The sequence below is a fragment of the Vulpes lagopus genome, chromosome 3 (genome assembly GCF_018345385.1).
Source record: "Vulpes lagopus strain Blue_001 chromosome 3, ASM1834538v1, whole genome shotgun sequence".
Classification (NCBI taxonomy): domain Eukaryota; kingdom Metazoa; phylum Chordata; class Mammalia; order Carnivora; family Canidae; genus Vulpes; species Vulpes lagopus.
In genome coordinates, this window is record NC_054826.1 from 130,644,246 (window position 1) to 130,670,896 (window position 26,651).

Here is a 26,651-nt window from a genome sequence, read left to right on the forward strand (position 1 = left end):
TGCCTCTCTGTGTGTGTCTCTAAGAATAAATAAATAAATAAATCTAAAAAAAAAAAAAAAAGATCTCGGCTTCAGAAGCAGGTTCCTCCTGCAAACTCTGCTGGAGCAGCGTGGGCGGGTCCCAGCCCACCCCTTGGGGAAGACCTCTGATTTGGGGGCGGTCTCCAGGTGTAGGGACAGCAGCCGCTGAAGCCCCTGGCCTTGCTGATCCTCCCTGAGGCCGTCTGGGTGCTGGGTGCTGGGCAGTCACCCAGGGGTTGAATCCAGTTCCTTCCCCCAGGGAGTTTATAGCAGGGTGGAGATCCCAAACTCCTGGGTTTTTATAGGCAAGAGGAGAATCTAGTCCTTCTCCTAAATTCTATGGATGAGCACGCTGAGACCCAGACAGGGAAGCCAGTGGGTCAACACGAGCAGAGAAGAGGCGTGAGAACCAACCTGTTGGCCTCTGTGCCACTGTCGCGCGTATGCACAGTGGGGCTCCTGTACATATTGGGGTGGAGGGGAAACGGAAAGTACTGCTGCCCTCATCCCTCCTCCCAGCTCCCTTCCCGTATTCCTCAGTTGTTGGGGTTCCTACCCAAAAGAAGGCTGAGTCCTTCCCCATCTCTATGGTTATGTTTGGAGGGAGGAGAGGGAGCCCCCCAAAAGGCAATGAGCTTCCAGGTCCCACCCACTGCAGCCTCCAGCTCCGAGCTTTACAGTCTTTGGGGCTGGACCCCAAGGGGCGGCCCCGCATCATTTCCTGGGTGAAATCTGCTTCCACGGCTCATTAACCTATCCCATCTGCAGTTGGCAAGTCTGGGGGGAAGAGACCAACAACAAACCGCCGTCCTCTCAATCCCCCTGCCCCCAAACACCTTAAAATGAGTGCTTGGGCCCAGAGCCAGGGAAGTGATGAAGTTTTCTAGACCACAAGGCAACATTTCATGGCTCATTGCCTTCATTACTTTGCGGACCAGAAGCCCCCTCGTCACCCCCCACAGGAAGCCTTGAGTCTGCCACCTGAGCCTAATGCCCCTGGGAAGGATCTGAGTGACTTGGGCAAGGATGCTCGGGACCTGTCCTCAGGACTTGCAGCGGTTTGCTTCCAGGAGGACTCCAGAAGCAGCCTAGCTGAGCAGGGAATGTGACACAGGAACTCAGGGGTCTGAGTGGGGCTAGGAGCCACCACACTGGGGATGACAGGGCAGCGGAGCAGACGGTGGTAGCTCAGGGAACCAGGAGATGATGGATAGAATTGTCACATAAAATACAGGGCCACCAGTTAAATTTGAATTTCAGATAAACAGTGAATAATCTCTTAATTTTTTAAAGTGAGCCTCAGCGTGGGGTTTGAACTCACGACCCCAAGATTAAGAGTTGCATGCTCTACCAACCAAGCCAGCCAGGAGCCTTACAAATAATTTCTTAGTGTAAATATATCTGAAATATTCCATGGAACATGGAATATATATTTATACTGAAAAGCCATTGTTTTTCTGAAATTCAAAGTTAACTGACCATCCTGTATATTTTTTTAAAGATTTTATTTATTTTTTGAAAGAGAAAGAGAGAGGCAGAGGGAGAGAATCTTGGGCAGACTCTGTGCTGAGTGCAGAGCCCAACGTGGGAGATTGATCCCATAACTCTGGGATTGTGACCTGAGCTGAAACCACCCAAGCACCCCAGTCATCCTGTGTTTTATTTGCTAAATCTGGCAGCCCTAACAGCAGGGGACGGACAGCCAGGAGACGGTGGGGCAGTGGACTGCACAACGGTGGAGAGTAGACTAAGGGATGGGGCTGGGAGTAGCAACCAGGGATGCTCCGCCGGTAGACCAGAAATATACCCCACCCGGGACTTAGGTACTGAGAACCTGTTTCCTATCTAAGCCAACTCCCGAGGACCTTTTTCTGCCTTCCCTAAGGTGCCAGGCCCTTAGCTACCCCCCTGCCACTCTCCCTCTTGGGGTTTCTCTCTGCCTCCAAACTCAGAGGGATGGACCGCCGTCTCCTCACCCCTGCAGCCATCAGGCACAAGTTCCTAGACTCTTGCTGTTTGAAGGGTTTGTGAATACCAGCTTTGGAAGCACACTGGGGGTGAGTCTGAGCCGAGCCTCCCACTAGCTGTGCATCTGGACATGTAATTAACTACACTGAGCCTTGGTTTCTGAGAAATGGGGGTAAAAAGAGAGCCGACCTGTTGTGATCACCTAGTGGGTTAATGTCTATAAAGCTGTAAGAACATAGCATTCAGTAAATGATAGTTTAAAATGCCTAAAGCCCTCTAATGACTACAGGGAACCAGGGAAGGGATAATAAAAAATAATAAACACAGGAAAGTTCCGCAAGTACTCACAGCCATTACATGTCTTTTAGAAATAATGGAAACCCTCTCTCCCACAGTCCCCTCTGAGAGCTGAGAGCAGAGTTCACTAGTCCCTTTCCTCCTTCCTCTCCCTCCTTCCCCAGGGCTGCTGTATCCTGCATTAGAACCAAAGAGGAGCGGTGGATTAGGGTCCATTCACCCCTGCAGCCAAGCGGGCAAGGTGCTTCCTGGGGAGACCACAAGTCGGGAGGCTCCTCATTCATTCAACAATTTTTACTGAGCTTGTGTGTAGTGGGTATAGACGAGTGAATGAGACAGACCTTGCCCTTGCCTTCGTGGACCTTACCATCTGGCTGAGGGGTTCCTCTGCTCGCCTCTCCCAACCCCGACCACCTTCCCTCGAATGCTTTGGAGCCTGGCAGAGCAAACTGGCCAGCGTCGGAATGCTGCCTCTGCCCGGTGGGAAGTGGCTGTGCCATGGTTAGCCAGCCTTCAGCTCAACGGGGGAGTTACGGGGTCGATCAGTGGGGTCTGCTGCGGGGGCCGTGGATCTGAACGTTGGACATTTCCCTGCATTCTGTCTGGGGACAGAAGCTTATAGCGTGGATCTTGTTATCTTTGTCAGGACCGTGAGTTCAAGCCTCCAGGGGGAATTAAATTGCTCCAGGCCGCAGCTCAGGGGAAGGTGCGTCTTCAGGGCCAGCAAACCTAAGTCCCGAGGGAGGAAAGAACTGGACAGAGAAGGAAGATGGCACTCCTGGGATGCAGGCATGGCTGACTGATGGGAACAGAGTTCACCAGATGAGAGGGATGTGGCCGTGAGGAAAGGCTGGTGACAAGTGATGACCTAGCTGGCTATGCAAGTGAGGCCATCATGGACTCTGTCCCCACCCCCGGGGAGCTTCTCTAACTTGAAATGGCTTTCTTGATAACCAACGTTCTGCGGGTGCTGGGGATGACAAATAAGGTGGCAGCAGATGGCCCTGGCCTTGGCTTAGAAGATGAGCCCCACGAGGTAGCAACGAAAGCAGATTTCTTCTTGGTACCCAAGACAAGTGCCTTGGGCCTTGCCATCAAAACTTAGGACGTCCCAATTGCATGTGCTTATGTGAGTTATTAATACTCATGCAAAAAGGCAGATATTTTTATAGCTGAAAGGAATTTAGAGATCGTTCATTTCAAGGTTTTTCAATCTAGACCCTATTGACATTTTGAGCTGAATAATTTTTTTGTTCCCAGAGGCTGTCCTGTGTACTGCAGGATGTTTAGCAGCATCTGCACATGCCAGTAGCATGCCCACTCCACCATAGGGTTAAACCAAAAATATCGCCAGATGCTGCCAAATATCCCCTGGAGAGCAGTCGCCCCTGGTCAAAAACCACTGACTCAAGTCATCTCAATTTATGGATAAAGAAACTGAGGTCCAGAGAGGTGACCTTCCCAAGGCAACGTGGGCTTCTTCTTTGATGGTTCTCCCTGGAGAATTTGTCTATAACCCCCTATACACAGAGAAAGGGTCTTGTTCATTTTCACCTAATGTAATCATATAACGTACAGTACAACTATGTAAAAACTTTGATTTTTTAAATAAGATTTTATTTATCTATTCATGAGAGACACAGAGAGAGGCAGAGACACAGGCAGAGGGGGAAGCAGGCTCCATGCAGGGAGCCCGACGCAGGACTCGATCCCGGGTCCCCAGCATCACGCCCTGAGCTGAAGGCAGACGCTCAACCACTGAGCCACCCAGGTGTCCCTATAAAAACTTTTAGAGTTAACTTACATTTAATCAGCAGCCTGCAGTTGCTCCTGTACCATCTCTCAGGGCAGGGTGGGGGTGGGGGTGTTAGGGCTGGGCCTTTCTCAATATTGCTTCACATTCAGACCTTCTTGGAATGCAGTTTAGAACAAAATGTACCAGGCTTTAAAGATGGAAACACTGTCCCTCTCAACCCTCAGGGCAGCACGGCTGTCTTGAATGTCAGACTGCCGGCCTCGGTATCAAGGGCGAAGGCTGGAGCTAGGTTTCATTGGGAAGAAGAAACTCCAAGGTTAGTAGCAGCCGGGTTATTTCAGGGGCGGAGGAGGTGACTGAGTCAGAAACGTGGTGGGCTGTCCATTCACCAATAAATCCTATTTTCCTTCTCCCAAAGAAAAGAACATCCCTCTGTTAATTTGTCAGGGCTCGGAATCGCCCGTGGCATTAAAAGTAGCACGAGGAATAGCATTACATTTCTATTATCTTCCTAATGCAGGCAGCAAGACGTGCTCCCGCTACGTAAGTTCACATTTCCAGCTAAAAAGCAAGCAATTTCAAAGGCATTTTGCTGGCCCTGAACATTTTTAATGATGTGTTTTTTTCTTGACTTCACTTATAATATCAGCCCTATCAAGTGAGTCTAAGCCCCTATGGAAACTATTTCAAGCAAAAAGGGATGGCTAAATTTAGTTTTTGCAGGGTGTTGGCAGGGGCGGGGGGTAGGTAATGCTGAAAGCAGAGGCTTCAGAGGAAAAGGAGAGTTTATAGGTCCTTTGCAGTTTAGTTGGACTTGAGTGTGTAAGTAATTTAAAATGTGTGAGCTATACTGGTAACTACACATGACCCACGTCTCAGCGCTGTTGAGGACTTACTGGGAACAGTAATAGAGTCACTTTTGCCCCCGCCCCCCACAGGTCCGTGTTTGTCAGTCTTTAGCTTGTCTTTGGCTTGATGACACAATGCACTGTTTCTGCATGAGATATTAAGCTGTTGGGCCGTTAGGACACTTGTTTCCACGCTGCATTGAATACAAAGTGTCCTGCTCTCTCCGCCTAAAATGATGCTCTTGCATTTAGATGCGCTACAGGACTGTCTCATGCCAACCAGCCTCCTAAGAGATTGATGGTAAATCAGAACTGTCTTGAGAAATGTCACTCCCAAACAGCCTGGAATCCGGAGTTGCCTGGACAGTATTGAAACAGAATTTGGAGACAGGAGATTGGTTTATGCTCTTAATGGTCAAGATATTGTGTCACAGGAGGCAAGTACCTGCATCTCCTCTCTAGAAGAACTCCTGCCAAGGAGTCTAGGTACCCATGGCGGCTGCTTAGAGCTCCCCAGCCTTTTGACAAAGCTAATGCTCTTTGGCCTTATTTGCTTGAACACCATCAAAACCACCCCAATTTATTTTAACTCATTCTTCATGTGCACAGATCACAAAGCAAACATTCAATTCTTACTGACATTTTAGTGTTAGGATATTCAGGTCTTCTCTACAACTGGTTAGACCCTCAAATTCAGATGACTGTCTCAGAAAACTTAGAGTGTCCAGTGAATTTGGGGATGACTGGTCTTGCTGCTGACTCTACTCCCAGCTGAGTGGCTTTAGCTCTAACTTCTAGGGCACCTCTCTCTAGAGACATCACTCACCCACACCCAGAGTGTGTATGCTTTGAGTTCTTTGCCCAGCATGGATTTCAGTGGTTTTACCCACATTCTTCACCCCTTCTGGGCCTCCTTATGTGACCCAGGAGCTCCAGGAACACATATTTCCCCCAAATGTACTGGTCAGGACCAGGTTGGCTATCAGTAGACAAAGAGGAACAGAATAGTTCAAACCCACAGCCCAGACCCTCTGGCCAATTAATTTTCCAGTTACCTCCTAAGTGCTGAGGTCTTCACGAGTTCCAATGGGAGGTGGGGTGGGGGAACAATATTCCAGGGTTTCTGGTTTTTTTTTTTTACCCTTCTCACAGAAGAAACTGACGTAGAGATAAATAATTCACACAGAAGAGAGACCATAATCAAGGCTGGGTTGCAGTACCAACCAAGTGCTAACATGTTTGTCTCCCTTACTAAAAACTCTGAGAAGAAACTGTGCCTTATTTCTCTGTTTCCTCAGCCCCGAGCTGAGGGTCAGGCTCACATTTGCACACAATCAATGCTTATGGAATGAACGAAGAGGCCAGCTGAGGAAACCCGGAGCACTTACTCTTGAGGGACCAGGCCGAGTACATGAAAGACACTTTCTCTCTCTAACTAGATGCCCTTTTTCAGTGCCTGGGCTCCTTTTCTTCAGAAGACTTTCTGTGCAGTTACAGAAATGGAGCGTTCCCCTTTCCTCTCCTCACTCGGCTCCTTAATGGTCTTTCATTCTAAATCTCCACAGGGAGACTTAGATAGACACCATCACCGGCTCCAAGGCCATCCCCTGGAGATTTGTAAGCAAGCATTTTTATGATACATGAAATCAGATTATATGAAGATAAAGGCATTTTAGGATGGATTTGCTGGATGCTAAGGAAGGAAAGCACTCATGCAAGCCAAAATAAAGGAGGTAATTATTGTACGGTTCTAGTGCAGCTCAGGAAAATAAAGTATAGCTCAATCTCTTGGAAATTGGATCTGGAAAATTGGAACTCTAGGGCTCCAGGCGGACATTCTCTGTGATTCTCTTTCTCTGGGGCCTCTATAGTGTCTCATCTATTTACACTTTTGTGCCATATTCCTCATTCCAGCTTATTCAAAAAGCTTCTCGGCCTCCAGATAACCTTGGCTCTTCATAGCTTTGGTTGGTAGGTGAAGTCCCCAACTCTATAAAACCTTTGAATTCTGATTGAGTTCTGGTTCTCTGGCACTCATTTAAAACTCTCGAGTGGGTGAATCTGATTGGTTACCAACCAGCCAATAGATTGTTCAACACTAAGAGGGCTCTGATTCTGACACAGTCAGCTGTAGCTGGGGATCTCATGGAACAAATATGGCAGCTTGGGCCTGTATGACCAGTAGAGTTGATAGACTAAGACAGATGAGACAGAGACAGAGACACAGATAGATAGATATATCCAGGTACCTCAGAACAAAATTACTATGTCAGGTCAGTTTGGAGGTCATCAAAAGTCCGTAATTTTAGGGAAAATTGTGTCAGGTAATGGGGATCTGTCCTGGTCATGCTGTTGACAAGTCAGAGGAATGTAGGGTAATTATGAGTGATTACGCAGTGTAAGCTTCAGGTCGCTGTTAGCCTTTTATGTGTAAGCAGAGCCTCCTCCTCCACCACTAGCTGCCTCCATCAGCCACTGTACAGCTGTCAGCAAGAGGGAAGATTCCTGAAGCATGTGCTGGGACAGCCTCCTCTCCCACTCCAGAGCCCACCCCCTCCTGCCATACCCTAAACTAGAAACAGCCCCACATGGTTGTGTGCTTCCTGGCAAAACTGGGCCTAGATGTTTCCAGGAGCAGCTAGCCCACTTTTTTTGGAATGGTTTTCTAAAGGAGACAGATGCCCATTTGCACCACACTCACAGGCTGAAACCCATGTAACCAGAGGCAACACCAGTGTAGGCATTTTGGCTAGGAATGCACCAATCCAAACAGATCTGGGCTCATTTTTAGCTTTTTGCTTTTCAAGAGCTTTCTAGACTAGATTTTCCTGATGAGTTGATAGGATTCTGGATTAAAAACTGGTCTTAAAAGAGTCCAGAGGAGAGACACTTGGGTGGCTCAGTGGTTGAACATCTGCCTTCAGCTCAGGGAGTGATCCTGGGGTCCTGGGAATCGAGTCCCACGTTGAGATCCCCGCAGGGAGCCTACTTCTCCCTCTGCCTGTGTCTCTGCCTCTCTCTGTGTCTCTCATCAGTAAATAAAGCAAATCGTTAAAAAATAAATTAAAAAAAAAGGGAGGGGAGGGATCCCTGCTTGCCTCAGTGGTTTAGCGCCGTCTTCAGCCCAGGGCCTGATCCTGGAGACCCGGGATCAAGTCCCATGTCGGGCTCCCTGCATGGAGCCTGCTTCTCCCTCTGCCTGTGTTTCTGCCTCTCTCTCTGCCTCTGTGTCTTTCATGAATAAATAAATAAAATCTTAAAAAAAAAAAAAAGAAAAAAGAGTCCAGAGGAGTGTCTGGGTGAGCTCAGGTCATGATCTCTGGGTCGTGGGAGATGGGGTCAGCTTGGGCTTCACACTCAACCGAGTCTCTTTGTCCTCTGCCCCTCCCGTCATGCCCAATTCCCCCCATCCCTGCTTGTGGGTGTGCATACTCTTTCTCAAATAAGTATTCTTTATTCATGAGAGACACGGAGAGAGAGGCAGAGACCCAGGCAGAGGGAGAAGCAGGCTCCACGCAGGGAGCCCGGTGCAGGACTTGATCCCAAGACCCCAGGATCATGCCCTGAGCCAAAGGCAGTTGCTCAACCACTGAGCCACCCAGGCGTCCCTCAAATAAATAAAATCTTTACAAAGAAAGGAAAAGAAAAGAAAAGAAAAGAAAAGAAAAGAAAAGAAAAGAAAAGAAAAGAAAAGAAAAGAAGAGTCCAGAGACTGGGCTCTGGTTTATTCTTTACTACTTTAGCAGTGTGACCACTAGCAAGCTCCTTCCCCGCCCTGGGCCTCAGAGAGCTCACCTGTGGGGAGGAGGAATTTGGAGCAGATGATCCACCTCTAAGGTTTTTCTTTCTTGACAGCCCCTTACCCAGCCTGTCCCAGGGCCGCACAGCAGCCCCGGGAGCACAGCCTGAAGTCCCAGCCGCGCCCACCTTTGCAGATTTCATTCCTCTCCTCTCTTGGCAAAATGTCCCCGGCTCCAGGGGGTGGGGCCTGGGGCCTGGGGCCTGGCCTGCCTCACGGGAACAGAATACCTTGGACTCCCGGGAGCCCGGGAGCCGGCGCGGATTTGTTCTCCTGCGTGTCTCTACCCTCCTCTGGGACTGCGGCTGCAGCAGCCTTCCACTGCCCCCCATGCCCCGCTGGAGCCCTTCATCCCGCTCAGCACCCCAGCTGTCAGTCCGCGGGGCTGCCCCTGCACCTGCGGAGACCCCGCTGCCCCAGAGCCCGGGCTGTGAGCTGCGGCCAGGGCAGGCCTCGGCAAGGACTGCGGGGGCTCGGGCGGGCCTCCTGCGCTCAGGCCCTTGGGGACCACTCTCCAAGCTCTCCTTGCAGTTCCTGGGCTCCCAGCCCCCGGGGAGCAGCTCCTCCCACCGAAGAATCCCTGCACACCGTGGGGACTGGGGACCACTCACAGGACCTGCAGGGAGGGCGGGGATCCGGGGGACCAGGCGACACTGTCGCCGAGAGAGGGGGTGGGGCAGGCCCAGAGCGGTGGCCGGTAGGCACGGGCTGCGTGTCCAAAGGGGAGCTGCTTGAAGCACATTTGGGGTTTGTTTTTTGTTTTTTTTTGTTTTAATTTTTATTTATTTATGATAGTCAGAGAGAGAGAGAGAGAGAGAGAGAGAGAGGCAGAGACACAGGCAGAGGGAGAAGCAGGCTCCATGCACCGGGAGCCCGACATGGGATTTGATCCCGGGTCTCCAGGATCGCACCCTGGGCCAAAGGCAGGCGGCAAACCGCTGTGCCACCCAGGGATCCCCGGGGTTGGGTTTTTGAATCCCAGGGTTGTCGTCCCAGGTGAGCCGGGCTGGGGCATCGGTAGCTCCGTCCTTTAGACGTGGCCGCCACCTGGAGAGCACTCACGTTCATTCGTTCATTCATTCCCCTACACGAGCAAGGAGCGAGGAGTGACTGAGACCCAGCGAGGCCCTGCCTGCACTCAGGGTAGGTCACAGGAATCAGGGGCCCCCAGGTCCTGCCTCCAGGACTGCCGCTCACTCGAGGGGAAGAAGCACAGACACACATCATCAAAGTAGCAGGCAGCCCGGCCCATGGGGTGGGAGGAGGGAGAGCGGGGTGGGGGGCAGCACCGGGAGCCCTGGGAGCCCCGGGGGGCACCTGGGTCCCTCTCTGGCTGGTAGGGATGCAAAATAATACAGCCACTTTGGAGAACAGTTTGGCAGTTTCTTGAAAGTTAAATATGTACTTACCTTACCGTTCAGAAATCCCCGGCCTGGATGTTTCCCCGAGAGATGAGACACGTGTCCACAGGAACCTCTGCGTGACTCTACAGCAACACTACTCATCGTTGCCTGAAACCGGAAAGAGCCTGAACATCCCTCAGCTGGTGAATGGCAAGCAGACTGTGGTCCGGCCCGACCTTGGAATACTACGTAGCATTAAAAAAGAGGAGACTAGTGACACATGCAACACCAAGGATTTGTCCTTGATAGGATTTGAGTCAGGGAGGCCGGGCTCCAGGTTCCATTCGTGTGACATTCTGGAAAAGGCAAAATTCCAAGGGAGGAAGTGAACCCATCCAGACCGGTGGTGGCAAGAGGCTGGGGTGGGAAGTGGGCCTGACCACAGAGGTGAGTGAAAGAACCTTTGGGGGGTGGACGTGCTCTGCATCCTCATCGTGGTGCTGCTTGTGTGACCACATGTATTCATCAGAAGTCACGGAACCGTGCACTAAAAGGCATATTTTGCTCTGTGTAAATTACGCCTCAATAAAACTGGGGAAAAAATATCATGTGGTTTAGCGACGACATTATAGGAAGGCCTAGGGGGCATTTGCTCCCTCAGGAGGCAGCGCTGACGGCGGAAGGCGCAAGGAGGTTCAAAATGGCAACTGAACACAGAGGGCCACGTCCTGCTGCAGGGAGACGTGAGACAGTGGCTGCGGCCACAGCCTGACCCTGAGGGGCTGAAAGGATGTTTCACTATCCAGGGAAAGAAGCGGGAGCCAGATTCTGAATCTATTTAGGAGTGTGCTTACGTGGGGGCACGGGGGGATGGAGGTGTCTGGAAGGTTCAGATTCACGCAGGACATGGAGGCAGTGACGGAACAAAAGCTGGCCTGTCCAAGCTGAACCCACGCGCGTGAGCGCAGCACTGAGCCGGAAACGTACTTCCACGCCTGGAGCTTACCAGTTTGCTTCAGAGAAACCCCCAGACAGCCACTGCAGTATCGATAGCAGACAAGCAAACACGACGTTGTTCTGCGGCAGAGTGAGCCTGAAGCAGGCCTGATGCGGGGTTGAGCAGCAGCCCCACAGGTCCCCAAGCCCTCGGCTCCCAGGAAGCTGGTGCCCCCGTCCCCGTCCCCAGCAAAGCCGGGCGGCACAGGCGCCCAGGCCTCCGGCAGCCAAACAAGTGACGAGTAGCCGTCCCCAAGGGCGCTGCCTGCAGAGGTTTGCAGGCTGCTTGCGAAGGGGGAGCCCCAGGGACCCGCGGGGCTCCTGCATTTGTTTTCCTGCAGGCCCCTTGGCAGCGGCAGCTGCTGGCTCAGCCCGCCCAGCAAGCCAGCAAGCCAGCAAGCCGAGGAGAGAAAGTCGGGTGCCCCAGGGGAACTAACCGTGAGATGGGGAGGGGGGCCTCAGAAGGAGCAAACATCCCCATGACAACAGTGCATCGAGGCGTGGGGTCCTCGGGGGCCCAGGGAACCTAGGATTTCAGGGATCTCCTGCTATTGGGGTCGTTTGGGGTACAAACGCCAAAGGACACCAGGGAAAGAAATGGGGTCCAGCAGGGCCAGGCTCGCCACACCAGCTGTGGCAGGTACAGAGCTGAGAGCAGAGACCGGATGGGGTTGGACTCCAGGGGTTCAAGCCCAGCCCTGCCACTTAGGGGCTCCTGCCCAGAGGAGAGGTGCAGAGCTACTTCCTCATCGCAGGACGGGGGCAGGGCTGCTGGGGAGGCAAATGAGCTGTCCCAGGGCCACCCGGCTGACCTCAAGGTCTCCGTAAGGGTAGCGGCCACCATGGCTTGTGTTCGTGACCATCTCCAAGGAGTCCAGACTCGTTCCCAGGCGGCACTTCTGTGTGCCACCCGGTTCTTCTGCACTTGGCCTCCACCCTCCTTGCTCAGCCCTCTAGGGTCCTGCCCTGTGCCTACCAAGCTCCCAAGGGCCGTTCAGCCCCACGCAGCCCAGCCCAGAGCTCCCCACCCACGGCCGTGAATCCGGGACACCAAGCCTGGGCTTGCAGCCCTTACCGCACCCTAACTTATGTGCTCTTCCTCATTTCTGCCCCTGTTCCACGGAGCTGCTGGGGGTGGCGGGACTGCACATAAGCATTAGAGTGCTCGCATCCAGCTGGTGCTCGGGAGCGCTCCTTCTGTCCTGCGCAGCGCAGGAGCCAGCCCCATGGCATCCTAGCTAATACCTCGCACTACCAGCCGAGTATCTCTGTTTTCAGGAGGAGAGGGTCTAGTTCTGGGCAGCACCTTAGCTGTCCCGTCCCGACCCAACCTCCAGCCCTGCCCTGGAGCTCTGTCCTGGCTCTGAGTTCTCCGGGGCCCAGAACAGGCTTCCCTGGTGCTAAATGGAAGGTGGTCGACTTGAGCTCTCTCCCCCAGCCCGTGGGGGTGACATGTCTACATTAAGTATTGTTGGGATCCAAGGAACTCAAGCAGCCAGGAGAACAGCGTGTGGGGGATCAGGCCCAGGGCTGCCTGGGGAGAGGGGCCCGCTGATTCAGTTGGGCAGCCCTCTCCGCCCCTCTGGGCTCTGGCTGCAGTCCTCTTCCTGGGGCCTCAGGTTCTGATGGCTACGGGCTGTCCTCTGCTGGAGCGGGGGATGGGGGGCTTTTGTTCGTCTGCTTGCTTCTGTTGCTCTAGACCCAGGAAGCCTGAGCGGTCTACTGGTTACTCATCAGACACTTGGGAACCTGTTTCCCAAGGCTTCCAACCTAGGAAGAGCTTACACACTGTAAGAGAGATTTTTCTAGGGACTTTTAAAGAGTGTGGGGGAAGGGGTTGGGTACAAGAAGCTCTTGTGTAGTGTCAATAAATTATGCTTTGATACTGGAACTGTCTTTGTGCCTTATTTTCTTTCTCTTTTTTTTTTTTTTAACATCAAGTCCCCATTTAGAATTCCGATCTGCCTCAGTTGTACTAAAGGCAACATGAGAAAGAGACGTTCCCCCCCAACTCGTGTGACCAGGGAGAGTGGTGCTCAAAGGAGAGGCAAAACCCACAGGCAAAGAGACGCTTGCAAAGTGCCCTCCTCAAATGAAGATGCCCCCGTTGCCTCCTCACTTGAAGCTCAGAAGAGTCAGGGTTTGTTTTAGGAAGGGAGACTGTTGAGACTCCTGAATGGCTCAGTCAGTTAAGCATCTGACTTTTTTTAAAAGAAGATTTTATTTATTTATTCATGAGAGACATAGAGAGAGGCAGAGACACGAGCAGAGGGAGAAGCAGGTTCCCTGCGGGGAGCCCGATGGGGGACTCCATCCCAGGACCCTGGGGTCACACCCTGAGCTGAGGGCAGATGCTCAACCCTTGAGCCACCCAGGGATCCCAAGCATCTGACCCTTGATTTCAGCTCAGATCATGATGTTAGGGTTGGGAGATCGAGCCCCAAGTCGAGCCTGGCATGGGCTGTGGAGCCTGCTTAAGATTCTCTCTCTCCCTCTCCCCTTCCTCCCCTGCCCCTTTCGGCGGCGGGGGTGGGGGGTGGGGGGGGGGTGGAATGGAAGGGAGACTGTTGCCTTACAGGGCTTCATTTCTTTCCCAAAGTAGTTTCCCCACTGGAAAAGCTGTGTTTCTTAGTCTGTGTGTAACACTGGATTTGGGGACCATTTGTCCCTCATCTGAAATGACCCCCTCTAACTGGACTCCCTTATCTAAAGGCCACCTTAAACCCAGGACAACCCGGCCAGATGATGGCTCTGTTTGGAGTGGCCCACATATTTCTGGGCGTCTGTCTACATGTCTGTGTTGCCTAGACGTGCTCCTTCTTAGCCCCAGTAATCCTTTCTGGACCAAGGGTGCCAAAGTATCACTCTGTCTCCAGGGGCAATTGTAGAGGGCCCAGGAAATGCCAGCCATAGAACGTAAACAGCCCTAATATTAGCCCAGGAGTGTGGATGTGTTCTTCCAGCAGGTGTATGTGGGGGGGAGCTCTTAAATTCTCATGTATTTTTAAAGCGTGCCTCATGCACCCAAATCCCCCAGGGCATCACTAAATGTATTTTGGCCCAGAATAGCAGTTATTACCATAGCTTTTACCCGAGGGATGATACAGCATCCAGCCTGCAGGTCACTGGGCTCGAGATAGCCAGCTGCCCCCAGAACGGAACAAAATGAGCACCCCCATGGCTTCTCACCCCACGAGTCCGCTCTGCCACCAGGCAGGCAGCAATGCTAGGATCACAGCTCGTGGCCCTCCTCCCACTAGAGAAAAATGCGTGTGACAGATGCAGACGGTTCACCTCGCTGACCCCAGATGTCATGCTGTCACCAGTGAGCATTTGCTGTGTACAGCAGCAGCGTTGTACAGTCAGGAGGCCTGCATGCAGCATGTCCCACTGTTTACAAGGCTCTGTTCTAGGCGCTGGGCCTACATGGAGGCCCACAGGCTGGCGGTTCCAGGTGTCACAGTCCAGCTGCAGAAACAGGACATTCTCATCACGATCCGTGCCGACAGTGTCCACCTGTGCACATAAGTCTCTAGAATAGCTCTCAGGGGAGGGGCAGCCTGGAGAGGACTCCCGAGGCCAGGATGGAAGAGGTGCAAGCAGGAAATGGGCTTTGAGTGGGTCTTGGTCCAAACCTAGACCTCAAATAAGTAGGCAGGAAGAAGGCTCCTGGAGAAGAGGTGAGAAAGGTCAGTTTGATGAGGTTGATGGAGGCCAGGTGAGGCAAAAGCACAGTATTTCTTTAAATACTTCTTTTATTCAAAGATTTTATTTCTTTATTGAGAAATGAGAGACACAGAGAGGCAGAGACACAGGCAGAGGGAGAAGCAGGCTCCCTGTGGGGAGCCCGATTCAGGACTCGATCCCTAGACCCAGAATCACGCCCTGAGCCGAAGGCAGACGCTCAACCACTGAGCCCCCCAGGTGTCCCTATTTTTACAATTTTAATAAAAGGGAGTACAAACCTATGGACACTTCTCATATAAAAGATTCTTAAAAAAAAAAAAAAGATTTTATTTATTTATTTATTTGACAGAGACAGAGACAGAGCACAAGCAGGGAGAGCAGAAGAAGCAGACTCCCACTGAGCGGGGAGCCTGATGAAGGGTTCCATCCCAGGACCCTGGGATCACGACCTGAGCCAAAGGGAGACGCTTACTGACTGGGCCACCCAGGTGCCCCTTGTTTAAAAGATTCTAAACCGGGGATCCCTGGTTTGCTCAGTGGTTTAGCGCTGCCTTCAGCCCAGGGTCTGATCCTGGAGATAGAGTCCCACATCGGGCTCCCTGCATGGAGCCTGCATCTCTCTCTGCCTGGGTCTCTGCCTCTCTCTCTCTCTGTCTCTCTGTGTGTACGTCTCTCATGAATAAATAAATAAAATCTTAAAAAAAAAGATTCTAAACCAAGTTAGAAAATTCTGTTGCCAATTCTTTTGCAGTATGCAGATTGGAGAGATTGAAAGGTATCAAGCAGGGTTTGGAACAAAATTGTGTAACAACAGGAACATCCAAACATCTGTTTTCAAGTGCTCTTTCCGTGGCATGAGTTTATTTTTTAAGAGGTGATGAAGCATTACCTTTCTCTGAAAGGGACAGATCGAGAGTGCTTATTAAAAAAAATCTGACAGCCATTTGTCATCACAGAGAAGGGCAATAAAAATGGAACATTTGTCTTCATAAGAAAAGCATGTGATTTATCTCTAAGTTTGGGAACTCTTTTAAGTACGAGCTGAGACAACACTGGGGATCCTCTGTGTGAAATGGGAGAGCTTCCTGGTCACTCTATCACTTTACCAAGTGCTACAAAGATGCCACAGGACTTTAAAGACCTAATTTTTGTAAAATTAAAGACATGAAGGACAACCCTCAGCGTTTATGCACATCTGGCTTTTACCTCTTGGCTGTCAAGTGAATGGATAACAATGTGGTTCTACCTGTATAACCTCGTCCCAGGCTCCCCTTTGTATTTCAGTCAATAGTTTTCCTATAAGGGATTTTTTTTTTCTGAGAAATTACTCATTTACTCTTCTTCCACACATCTTTTCTTGGGTGATTCAAAAACATTTCTTTCTAGTATTTATTTACTTATTTTTAAAGATTTTTTTTATTTTTTTATTTTTAAAGATTTTTAAATTTATTTATTCATGAGAGACACAGAGAGTGAGGCAGACACAGGCAGAGGGAGAAGCAGGCTCCACACAGGAAGCCCAACGTGGGACTCGATCCCAGGAATCCAGGATCCCGCCCTGGGCCAAAGGCAGGTGCCAAACTGCTGAGCCACCCAGGGATCCCCTCTTTCTAGTATTTAAACAAAACCCGGCAATCCCATTAACTGAGGTATTAGAAAGCTTTATGTTTTCAATCAAATATAAAGCAAACTTGCTATAAGGCATAATGTTTCATTTTTATTTTATTTATTTATTTTTAAAAATATTTTATTTATTCATCTGAGAGAGAGAGTGAACAAGAGAGAGAATGAGTTGGGGGTGGTGAGGTGTAGAGGGAGCTGCAGACTCCCCACCGAGCAGGACCGACTGCCATGACCGCTTAACTCACGGAGCCACCCAGGTGCCCTTTTAAAATTTTTTTGTAAGATTTTATTTTTAAGTAATCTCTACACCTAATGTGGGACTTGAACTTAACAACTCCGAGATCAAGAGTCACACGCTTTACCGATTAAGCTAGCCAGGCACCCCAGAGCAGCACATACTCTGCTTTAATAGTCACTTCTTAAAATTTTCAGCAGTGTTTTCTATGAATCTTTCAATAAGATCTGCTGACTAAAGATTACATATTTTGTTGCCATGTTGTTTTTTGTGTATTTTAGTCAATTTTTTTTCATGGTAGAAAAACAATTGTTGGGGATCCCTGGGTGGGTGGCTCAGCAGTTTAGCGCCTGCCTTCAGCTCAGGGCGTGACCCTGGAGTCCTGGGATCGAGTCCCACGTTGGGCTTCCTGTGTGGAGCCTGCTTCTCCCTCTGCCTGTGTCTCTGCCTCTCTCTCTCTCTCTTTCTATGTCTATCATGAATAAATAATAAATAAATAAATAAATAAATAAATAAATAAATCAATCTTAAAAAAAAAAAAAAGAAAAGAAAAGAAAAACAATTGTTTCCCTAAGGGCACATGGCTTTTTGTGTTTTGCAATTACAAAGAAGCACCAAAAGACTCTTGTATACACTTACTACATTTAATGAAATTTTGTTAAATACTGGGGTAAGTATGGTTAATAAGTTTAAGCATCAATGAAATAATTGAAGAAGTTTATATTCATTGTGGGAGTGCCTGATTGCTTTTTTAAGATTTTATTTATTTATTCATAAGAGACACAGAGAGAGTGAGAGAGAGAGAGAGAGAGAGGCAGAGACACAGGCAGAAGGAGAAGCAGGCTCCATGCAGGGAGCCGGATGTGGGATTCCATCCCGGGGTCTCCAGGATCAGGCCCTGGGCTGAAGGCAGGCACTAAACCGCTGAGCCACCCAGGTGCCCCTGGATTCCTAATTTTTAACTATCTTACTAATTGGCAAGCTTTCTACTATCAATAGCTAATATCAGAGGGCAAAAACTGTTAGGGCAATAACCTTCGTTAACAATGATAACTGTCAACCATATTTTAGAATTATCTTGAAAATGCTGGGTTTTTTTGGTCAACATCTTTTTAGATCCAATGAGACTGTCATTGCTTTTGCCAGCTACTAAAGGCACTTATTCAGGAGGAGAAAGATCATTCCAGATTTTTTTTTTTTTTTTACTGTTTCTCATGTTTCCATTATTAATAGGATCTCCAATCCAGTTTTCTTTGCAAGAATCTTTTAAAGCCATTTGTTCATTTTGCGAAGACTATTTAGACACATAGCAAGCACCCAAAAAGATTTGGGGGAACTGAGAAAAATCTGACAGATGATACAATCATGATTTCCTCCTTACAAAGCCTTTAGATCTTATGGCTCTCAAAGGATTGAGACCTGCAATCATAGGAAGCAGTCCTATGGCCTCAATGGTTTGAGATGAGAAGAGAGAAGATTCTCTTCCTGAGTTTGGGAGTACCAAGTTTTTAATTCTCAGGAACTTCTCAGCCAAGAAGCATTTTCCTGGATGCCATATTCTCTCTCGGGAGGAGTAAAAGCAGTCCATGGGACTTAAATCTTCACCTTCCCCCAGAGTGATATATCAAGATGAACAATTGAGATGCAAGCCCAGGCCTGCTGGAAATTCTGCTGGGAGAATCCATCCAGTTTCTTTCCCCGATACATAGGGTGGTCTGCTCCAAGCTGGCCCGGTGAGGAAGTAAAGTGGGCCTGGGGACAGAACCAGGACAGGAACTACAGATGGGTTGGCAAATCTGCAATCACACAAAAAGGCACAGCCCTTTGGCAATCCTTGGGCATCAGTTAGGATCGCTTTTGGCTTCCCTTAAAAGAAACCCACGCTGGCTCACCCAAATGGGGCTTCAATTTTTGCCATGTAACAAGAAGTCAGGAAGTAGGTAGTGCAGGGATGTTGTCAGGAGAACCCTAAAGGACCTCAGATCCTTCTAGCTTCCAGCTCCGCTATCATAGCACAGGGCTCTTCCAACCAGGGTTGCAGGATGGCCCCCTTCACTCCCAAACATCTCCTGCTCACTGCAGGCAGGAAGAAGGGGAGGGTGAGGCCAGTCTTCTCCATGGGGCCTTTGCCTTTCAATAAGGGATGGACAGCCTTCCCAGAGATGTTTTCCTCTACTTTATTGTTCAGCCCTCTGGCCGTTTGCCAGCAAGCCTGAGAGGCCAGATACTGCAACTGAGCCCGTTACTGCTCCCAAATAAAACTGGCGTTCGGTGAGCAAAGATTAAGGGGTGAGCAGGTGTTGCATACACTAGGAGCGTCTGGGCACTGTCATCAGTCAGCCACCCAGTTTCATGTTGAATAGACTGATTCTTGCTTTCTCACTGTCCCCCCCTCAAAAACCTTTCATCGTGCCTGGGGCAAATGTGTTACGTACAAATATCATGGAGAAGCACCACGCTGAGTGGAGCAGCGGGTCCCTGCGGAGGAGCCCCTTTGGCCTGCCCCCTCTTGGAGTGTTCCAACGGGGCGCCGGCAGTCAGGCCTCCAGGCCCAGGCTTCACTTGCCTATGGGTCTCCTCTGCGTCCTGACCTGCCTTATGGCCACCTGAGCTACCTGAAGAGAACAGCCACCTGAAGAGACCGGCTACTTGAAGAGAACGGCCACCTGAGGAGAACGGCCACCTGAGGAGAACGGCCACCTGAGGAGACCAGCTACCTGAGGAGACCAGCTACCTGAAGAAAACAGCCACCTGAGGAGAATGGCCACCTGAGGAGACCAGCTGCCTGAAGAGAACAGCCACCTGAGGAGAACGGTCACCTGAGGAGACCAGCTGCCTGAAGAGAACGGCCACCTGAGGAGACCAGCTACCTGAGGAGAACGGCCACCTGAGGAGACCAGCTACCTGAAGAGAATGGCCATCTGAGGAGACCAGCTACCTGAAGAGAACAGCCACCTGAAGAGACCGGCTACCTGAAGAGAACAGCCACCTGAGGAGAATGGCCACCTGAGGAGAACAGCTACCTGAAGAGAATTGCCACCTGAGGAGAACGGCCACCTGAGGAGAACAGCTACCTGAAGAGAATGGCCACCTGAGGAGAACGGTTACCTGAGGAGACCAGCTACCTGAAGAGAACGGCCACCTGAGGAGAACGGCCACCTGAGGAGAACGGTCACCTGAGGAGACCAGCTACCTGAAGAGAACGGCCACCTGAGGAGAACGGCCACCTGAGGAGACCAGCTACCTAAAGTGAATGGCCACCTGAGGAGACCAGCTACCTGAAGAGAATGGCCATCTGAGGAGACCAGCTACCTGAAGAGAATAGCCACCTGAAGAGACCGGCTCCCTGAAGAGAACGGCCAACTGAGGAGACCAGCTACCTGAAGAGAATGGCCACCTGAGGAGAACGGCCACCTGAGGAGAACGGTCACTTGAGGAGACCAGCTACCTCAAGAGAATGGCTACCTGAGGAGAATGGCCACCTGAGGAGACCAGCTACCTGAGGAGAATGGCCACCTGTGGAGAAAAGCCACCTGAGGAGAACGGTCACCTGAGGAGACCAGCTATCTGAAGAGAATGGCCACCTGAGGAGAACGGCCACCTGAGGAGACCAGCTACCTGAGGAGACTGGCTACCTGAAGAGAACGGCTACCTGAGGAGAACAGCCACCTGAGGAGACCAGCTACCTGAAGAGAACAGCCACCTGAAGAGAACGGCCACCTGAGGAGAAGAGCCGCCTGAGGAGACCAGCTACCTGAGGAGACCAGCCACCTGAAGAGAATGGACACATGAGGAGAACAGCCACCTGAGGAGACCAGCTACCTGAGGAGACCAGCCACCTGAAGAGAACAGCCACCTGAAGAGACCGGCTACCTGAAGAGAATGGCCACCTGAGGAGAACGGTCACCTGAGGAGATCAGCTACCTGAAGAGGCCAACTACCTGAAGAGAACGGCCATCTGAGGAGACCGGCTTCCTGAAGAGAACCGTCACCTGAGGAGAAGAGCTGCCTGAAGAGAATGGACACCTGAGGAGCAACGGCCACCTGAGGAGACCAGCTACCTGAAGAGAATGGCCACCTGTGGAGAAAGGCCACCTGAGGAGAACGGTCACCTGAGGAGACCAGCTATCTGAAGAGAATGGCCACCTGAGGAGAACGGCCACCTGAGGAGACCAGCTACCTGAGGAGACCAGCCACCTGAAGAGACCAACTACCTGAAGAGAACGGCCATCTGAGGAGACCAGCTACCTGAAGAGAACAGCCACCTGAAAAGATGGGCTACCTGAAGAGAATGGCCACCTGAGGAAAAGAGCTGCCTGAGGAGACCAGCTACCTGAGGAGACTGGCTACCTGAAGAGAACAGCCACCTGAGGAGAATGGCCACCTGAGGAGAATGGCCACCTGAGGAGAACGGTCACTTGAGGAGACCAGCTACCTCAAGAGAATGGCCACCTGAGGAGAACGGCCACCTGAGGAGAACGGTCACTTGAGGAGACCAGCTACCTCAAGAGAATGGCTACCTGAGGAGAATGGCCACCTGAGGAGACCAGCTACCTGAGGAGAATGGCCACCTGTGGAGAAAGGCCACCTGAGGAGAACGGTCACCTGAGAGACCAGCTATCTGAAGAGAATGGCCACCTGAGGAGAATGGCCACCTGAGGAGACCAGCTACCTGAGGAGACTGGCTACCTGAAGAGAACGGCTACCTGAGGAGAACAGCCACCTGAGGAGACCAGCTACCTGAAGAGAACAGCCACCTGAAGAGAACAGCCACCTGAGTAGAATGGCCACCTGAGGAGAACGGCCACCTGCGGAGAAAGGCCACCTGAGGAGACCAGCTACCTGAAGAGAATTGCCACCTGAGGAGAACGGCCACCTGAGGAGAACGGTTACCTGAGGAGACCAGCTACCTGAGGAGAACGGCCACCTGAAGAGACCAACTACCTGAAGAGAACGGCCATCTGAGGAGACCAGCTACCTGAAGAGAACAGCCACCTGAAAAGATGGGCTACCTGAAGAGAATGGCCACCTGAGGAAAAGAGCCGCCTGAGGAGACCAGCTACCTGAGGAGACTGGCTACCTGAAGAGAACAGCCACCTGAGGAGAACGGCCACCTGAGGAGAATGGCCACCTGAGGAGACCAGCTACCTGAAGAGAACGGCCACCTGAGGAGAAGAGCCGCCTGAGGAGAACGGCCACCTGAGGAGACCAGCTACCTGAAGAGAATGGCCACCTGCGGAGATGCCACCTGAGGAGAACGGCCACCTCAGGAGAACGGCCTCCTGAGGAGAACGGCCCTCTGAGGAGACCGGCTACCTGAAGAGAATGGCCATCTGAGGAGACTGGCTACCTGAAGAGAACGGCCATCTGAGGAGAGCGGCTCCCATTCATAGGTAACCAGAGCCAGGTGTGAGCTGAGGCTGCACGAAGGCGGAGGCTTCCTGGCGAACGCGGCGCCCAGCTGGTGGCTCAGGGTGACTCCAGTGGGTGGGGGGCCCGGCAGTCCCGAGGGTGCGGGATTCAGGCAAGTGGGAGGCCTTCCCAGGTGGGCTGGGCTGGGGGCTGGCGGCGGGCAGGCTCAGGGCTGGCGGCTGGGTCTGCGTGAGGCCGTGATCTCTACAGCTCCTGGTGGATATGCCACTCCCGCTCCAGGCCTTTTCCAAGGGTGAATCCGCAGGGTCTGGGGATTTTGTTCAAACTGAACTGCAGTGATCTTAAGTTTGTTTAAACCCTGCCTTAAGAATCTTTGTGCCAAAAAAAAAAAAAAAAGAATCTTTGTGCCACCTCATGGAAGTAGCCTATCACTGAGGACCCTGAGCAAGGCTAAACATCACCTGTGTGGATGAACAGGTGGTCGGATGGGTAGTTTTTGGAGTTTGCCCCCTCATTTTCTAATAAATATATACACGCTGCAGAACATTTAGAAGTGTCATTCTCCTGCTCTTCATTCCCACCGCAACCCCAATTGTATTTAGGGTAGCAGTGTGCCCAGGTGAAAGATGACATTTCTCAATATTTCTTGCAATTAGCAGTGCCAATGGGCTCTACATGGACCTTAGATGGGCTTTCAGGAAGACCCCTAAGGAGGCGGGGCAGGGGCAGGCAGAGAAGGCACACAGGCCCTTTTGTTCTGTTCTCTTCCTCCTTTTCTGCCTGGAATGGAGCTGTGATGGCCGGAACCCCAGCAGCCATCCTGGGCAGTTAAAATCAAGCCCCTGTGCTGAAGGCAGGGACTCAGAAAACCAGGGAACCGGCACCACTGACGACTTTGCCCAACTGTCAACAGCCCTGTAATGCTTGCCCCTGGACATCTTTTATGAGAGAATGAGCTCTCCTTGTTCGCTTAAGTCGCTGTGGTCAGGTCTCTGTCAACAACAACTAAAAGGAATTGGTAGCTGATCCAGTCCCCGACATGGAGTGAGCAGCCCGTAAAAGTTCAGGGCGGCACATTTCTCTGGAAGGAGCCCTGGGTGGTGAGAAGTGTGGGCAGAAGAATCCTGATCCTGTTTTGTCACCAACTCCCCGAGTGGCCTGGCTCCTGCTCTTTCTGGGCCTCAATCTATTTTGTCTGAAATGTGAGGCTCAGGCTACGTGCTCTTCAGAGCTTCCTCAGGCTCTCGGCCCTCCGAATCTATGGACCCGACAGACCTGGCTGCTCTTGGGCTTCACACCTTGCAAATTCGGCCGCGGTAGGTGGGGCCTTTAGCCTCGTGGAGCCCCTGGCAGCTCCGCACGCCGGAAATGTTTAGTGAGTGAACGGGGAAGGTGGGGACCAGGCCACCTGTCTGGGCAGCCTCGCAGACAACAGCAAGGACAAAACCCTGCGCAGCGCCATCCCAAGAGTGGGTTCCCGTAAGTCCAATGCCTCCAGGACTGGGCGGACCTGGCCTCCGCCCGCCGCTCACGGAGCTTGGGGTCCAGGTGCGCACCAGGACCGACCTGTACTCAGAATGGGGCTGCCACCTTCCTCCCCAACCAGCTTCCAGGCTGCTTTCTTAGATGGCCGCAGTCCCTGGGCAAGGGGACAGAGGGAGAACCAAACCAGTCCCCGCCACCTGTGAGGAAGAAATAGAATCAGTCCCTCCCTGAATGAAGTTCCAGAAACGGCATCCTCCATCTCCCGACTGACCTCCTTCCCGGGACGCCAGGGACTCCTGCCATCGTCTGCCTTCAGGAGACGTGCCGTGGCCATCCAAGGAGCTCCTGGGCTCCCCCGGGAGCTGTGCCGCCGTCTCCCTCTCCCGACAGGAAGTCAGTTGCCCTGGCACTCCATCTCCATGGCAACCCTTGCTTTGGAGACACTGAGCGGAAACTGCTGGTGTGGGGAGGCCAGCGGCAGAATACTGATTTGCCCGGTATCTGTGACCACGACTGCATCTCAATACCTTTCCAGATACCCAAGGAGCTAAAAATACATCGGGTTCGGTCTAGGGCCCTCCAGCCAGGCCAAGCACGTCGAAGCGCATCTGCGCGGACTCTGGCCGGCTGCTGTTAGCTCTCTTAAGCAACCTGGGCTCAGGGGCCACGGGAACGGGGCACTGAATGCAAAACCGCAGAGTGCAGGTCAGGAGGGGCCTGCAGGAGAGAAGGGAGAGACGTGAGGGGGGTCTCCTGAGAGAAAGCCGAGGGGTTCGGGGGGGGGCAGCCGGCGGGGAGCACGTGTTCCCTGCCGTGCACCAGTGAACCTGCTGGTCAACTCGCCACCCGGGCATTTGTCTACTTGCTCGTTTGACAAACACGTATTAAGCCTCTACTGTGTTCCAGATTGTGTGCCGGGCACTGGGATCACAGGTGTGAGCAAGAGAGTGCACACGTTCCCCACTCTCACCAGAGTTCACAGGATGTTGGAAACAGGATTATACCTGAAAATGCAAACGTGCCACGCGTATTCCTGGATGTCTTCTCTGCTGTGCGGTGAGCTTCCCTGTTCCAATCTTATACTACTTGTAACCTTGCAGTGTCTGCGGCACAAAGTGGGTGGTGAGCTAACATGGGGTTGGCCATGATGGGCTGGAGCTGGGTGGCCTTGCTCTGCAAACCTGCCTCCCCGTGGGCCCCCAGGGGCTTGGCCAGCCCCCCCAAGTGTGCACTCGGACTGCGAGGTGCTGTACTTGGGGTGCAGTGACAGCTCCACTGACACCTGTTGAGGCAGCTCAGCATAAAGTGAGGGGGTGCATCACTTCCTGGTCTCCCGGTGGCACCTGCAGACAGTCCCCCCCCCACCTCCCACTTTCCGTAATTGCTGCACGTGTCCTTCAATTAATCCTGCATTTCCCAGAGCAGGAAGCTGCGCAGTTGGAGCAAACACCGGGAGCCAGGGCCACACAGCCGGGCCCCCCAACCCTGGCCTCATCCCTGAGGCAACGAGCCCCCAGCCAGAGAGGCAGGGCCACGCTGCGGGTGCTGTGCAGACACTGGAGTAGCCACGAAGGAGGTGCCGCCTGCCGGGCTGCCAGGCTGCCGCCCTGACCCTGCCTGCCTTCCTGAGCCTCGGGCCCAGATCCCGTGGCCGGCTGGTCGGCTTGTGGGGGAAGGGGCTGTGCTCCTGGAAGCGCCCCACATCCTGCGGCCCGTCGGGCTGGGTAAGAATGAGGACTGTTCCACACGACCCGCTTCTCCCTTTTGGAAAAGCAGCTGCAGATCTGCCCGATGGGGGCACCCGCTGTCTGAGGGAGGCTGGCCCAATTCTGGTGCCCTCCTGCGCCTGGGGCACAACAGAGCCTGACCCCCTCCGCTGCCCGGATGATGTCCTCCTTCGCCAGAGGCAGCAGCCCGTCTCTAGTGCTCCCCTTCCCCTCGGGCCTGGAGAAAGGAGCCTGTGGCTACCTGGGGACTGGTCTGTACCTGACCACGGCCCCTACTGGTTGGTGGTGCCCTGCAGGGCCTTGGGGTGGAGCAGGCCCTCCGCAGACCTAAAACCCTGCCAGAACCCTTTGGGGGGCACTGGGACGGTCTTCTCTGCCGGGTGCCAGTCTCATTCAGGGCTTCCCCTGAGATGCCTCTTACCACCCCTACCCTCTGCCTCAGGGCTGCCCTCAGAGGCCCTCTGAAGGCCCCTTCAATGGGTCACCTGGGGGGTCAGCGCTTGAGCGTCTGCCTTTGGCTCAGGCCATGACCTAAGGGGTCCTGGGATCGAGTCCTGCATCGGGCTCCCTGCAGGGAGCCTGCTTCTCCCTCTGCCTGGGTCTCTGCCTCTCTCACGAATAAATAAATAAACAAAATCTTAAAAAAAATAAAAGGCCCCTTCAACAAAGGGAACCCCAGCAGGGTCTTTTTCACGGCTCTGTGGAGGAGGAAACAGTGGAGAAAATTAGCGGATCGGGGAAGGGACGCAGTTCCATGAAACAGTCTTTGGCCTGGGTTGAGGAAAGAGCCCTGCCATGGGATCGGAAAACCTGGGTCCTGGTCCCAGTCTTCTTAGCAACCAGCTGGTCACCTTTGCTGTGGTGAGCCCCTCCGAATCTGCATACCCCCCCCACAAGGTTTTCAGGAAGACTCGTCCAAATCATGGGTATTCAAATGCTTTGAACAATGACTTACAAACGTGTGGATTTATTCCACACCGACTTTGTGGTTGGCACTGGGCTAGATGATGCAGCAGATACCGAAACGGTGCCCTCCAGCCTGAGGAAGTTCGGGTAATCTGGAGTTGACGTCTCCGGCCCGGGAAGGATGTGACATCCCAGGCTGCTGGCTGTTGTCCTTTAGGAAAGGGCACGAGGAGGCAGGAACAAAACCGACACATGTGAGACAGGCCAAGAGTACCATCAGTGCTCTTCTGGGTCGTAATGTGCTCGGAGATGGGAAAGGAGTGATGGGGAGCAGGGCCCCAAGGGTCCGGGAGACCTAGTGGAGGAAGCCTATTTCGAGCCAGACGGCACAGATGGACGGTGGAGATACTCAGAGCTGGCTTCCGAGAGCTGGCTGGGTGGGGAAGAAGGGTGCTGACGGGTAGGGGACACTTAGCAGCAGAGGTCTGGAGGCCCAGCGATGGGTGGCAGGAGGGAAGACAACCCACCCAGTAGGGAGAGAAGATTGCAAACACAGGCTGGGCTTCGGGCTCTGATTCCAGAGGCCT

At 52.4% G+C, this 26,651-nt stretch overlaps 2 long non-coding RNA genes across 2 annotated transcripts in view; both read left to right on the forward strand.

Moving 5' to 3' along the window:
- The window catches only part of LOC121488010, a 39,243-nt gene extending 26,343 nt beyond the window's left edge, over positions 1–12,900 (forward strand). Inside the window, exon 3 of the long non-coding RNA XR_005986957.1 lies at positions 10,111–12,900. This is a non-coding gene — a long non-coding RNA (uncharacterized LOC121488010). The remainder of the gene's footprint in view (positions 1–10,110) is intronic.
- An 11,134-nt stretch (positions 12,901–24,034) lies between these two features.
- On the forward strand, positions 24,035–25,504 carry LOC121487753. The gene is made up of 3 exons (XR_005986908.1): positions 24,035–24,136; positions 24,338–24,487; positions 24,857–25,504. It is a non-coding gene; the product is annotated as an uncharacterized LOC121487753 (long non-coding RNA).
- Positions 25,505–26,651: the final 1,147 nt, after the last annotated feature.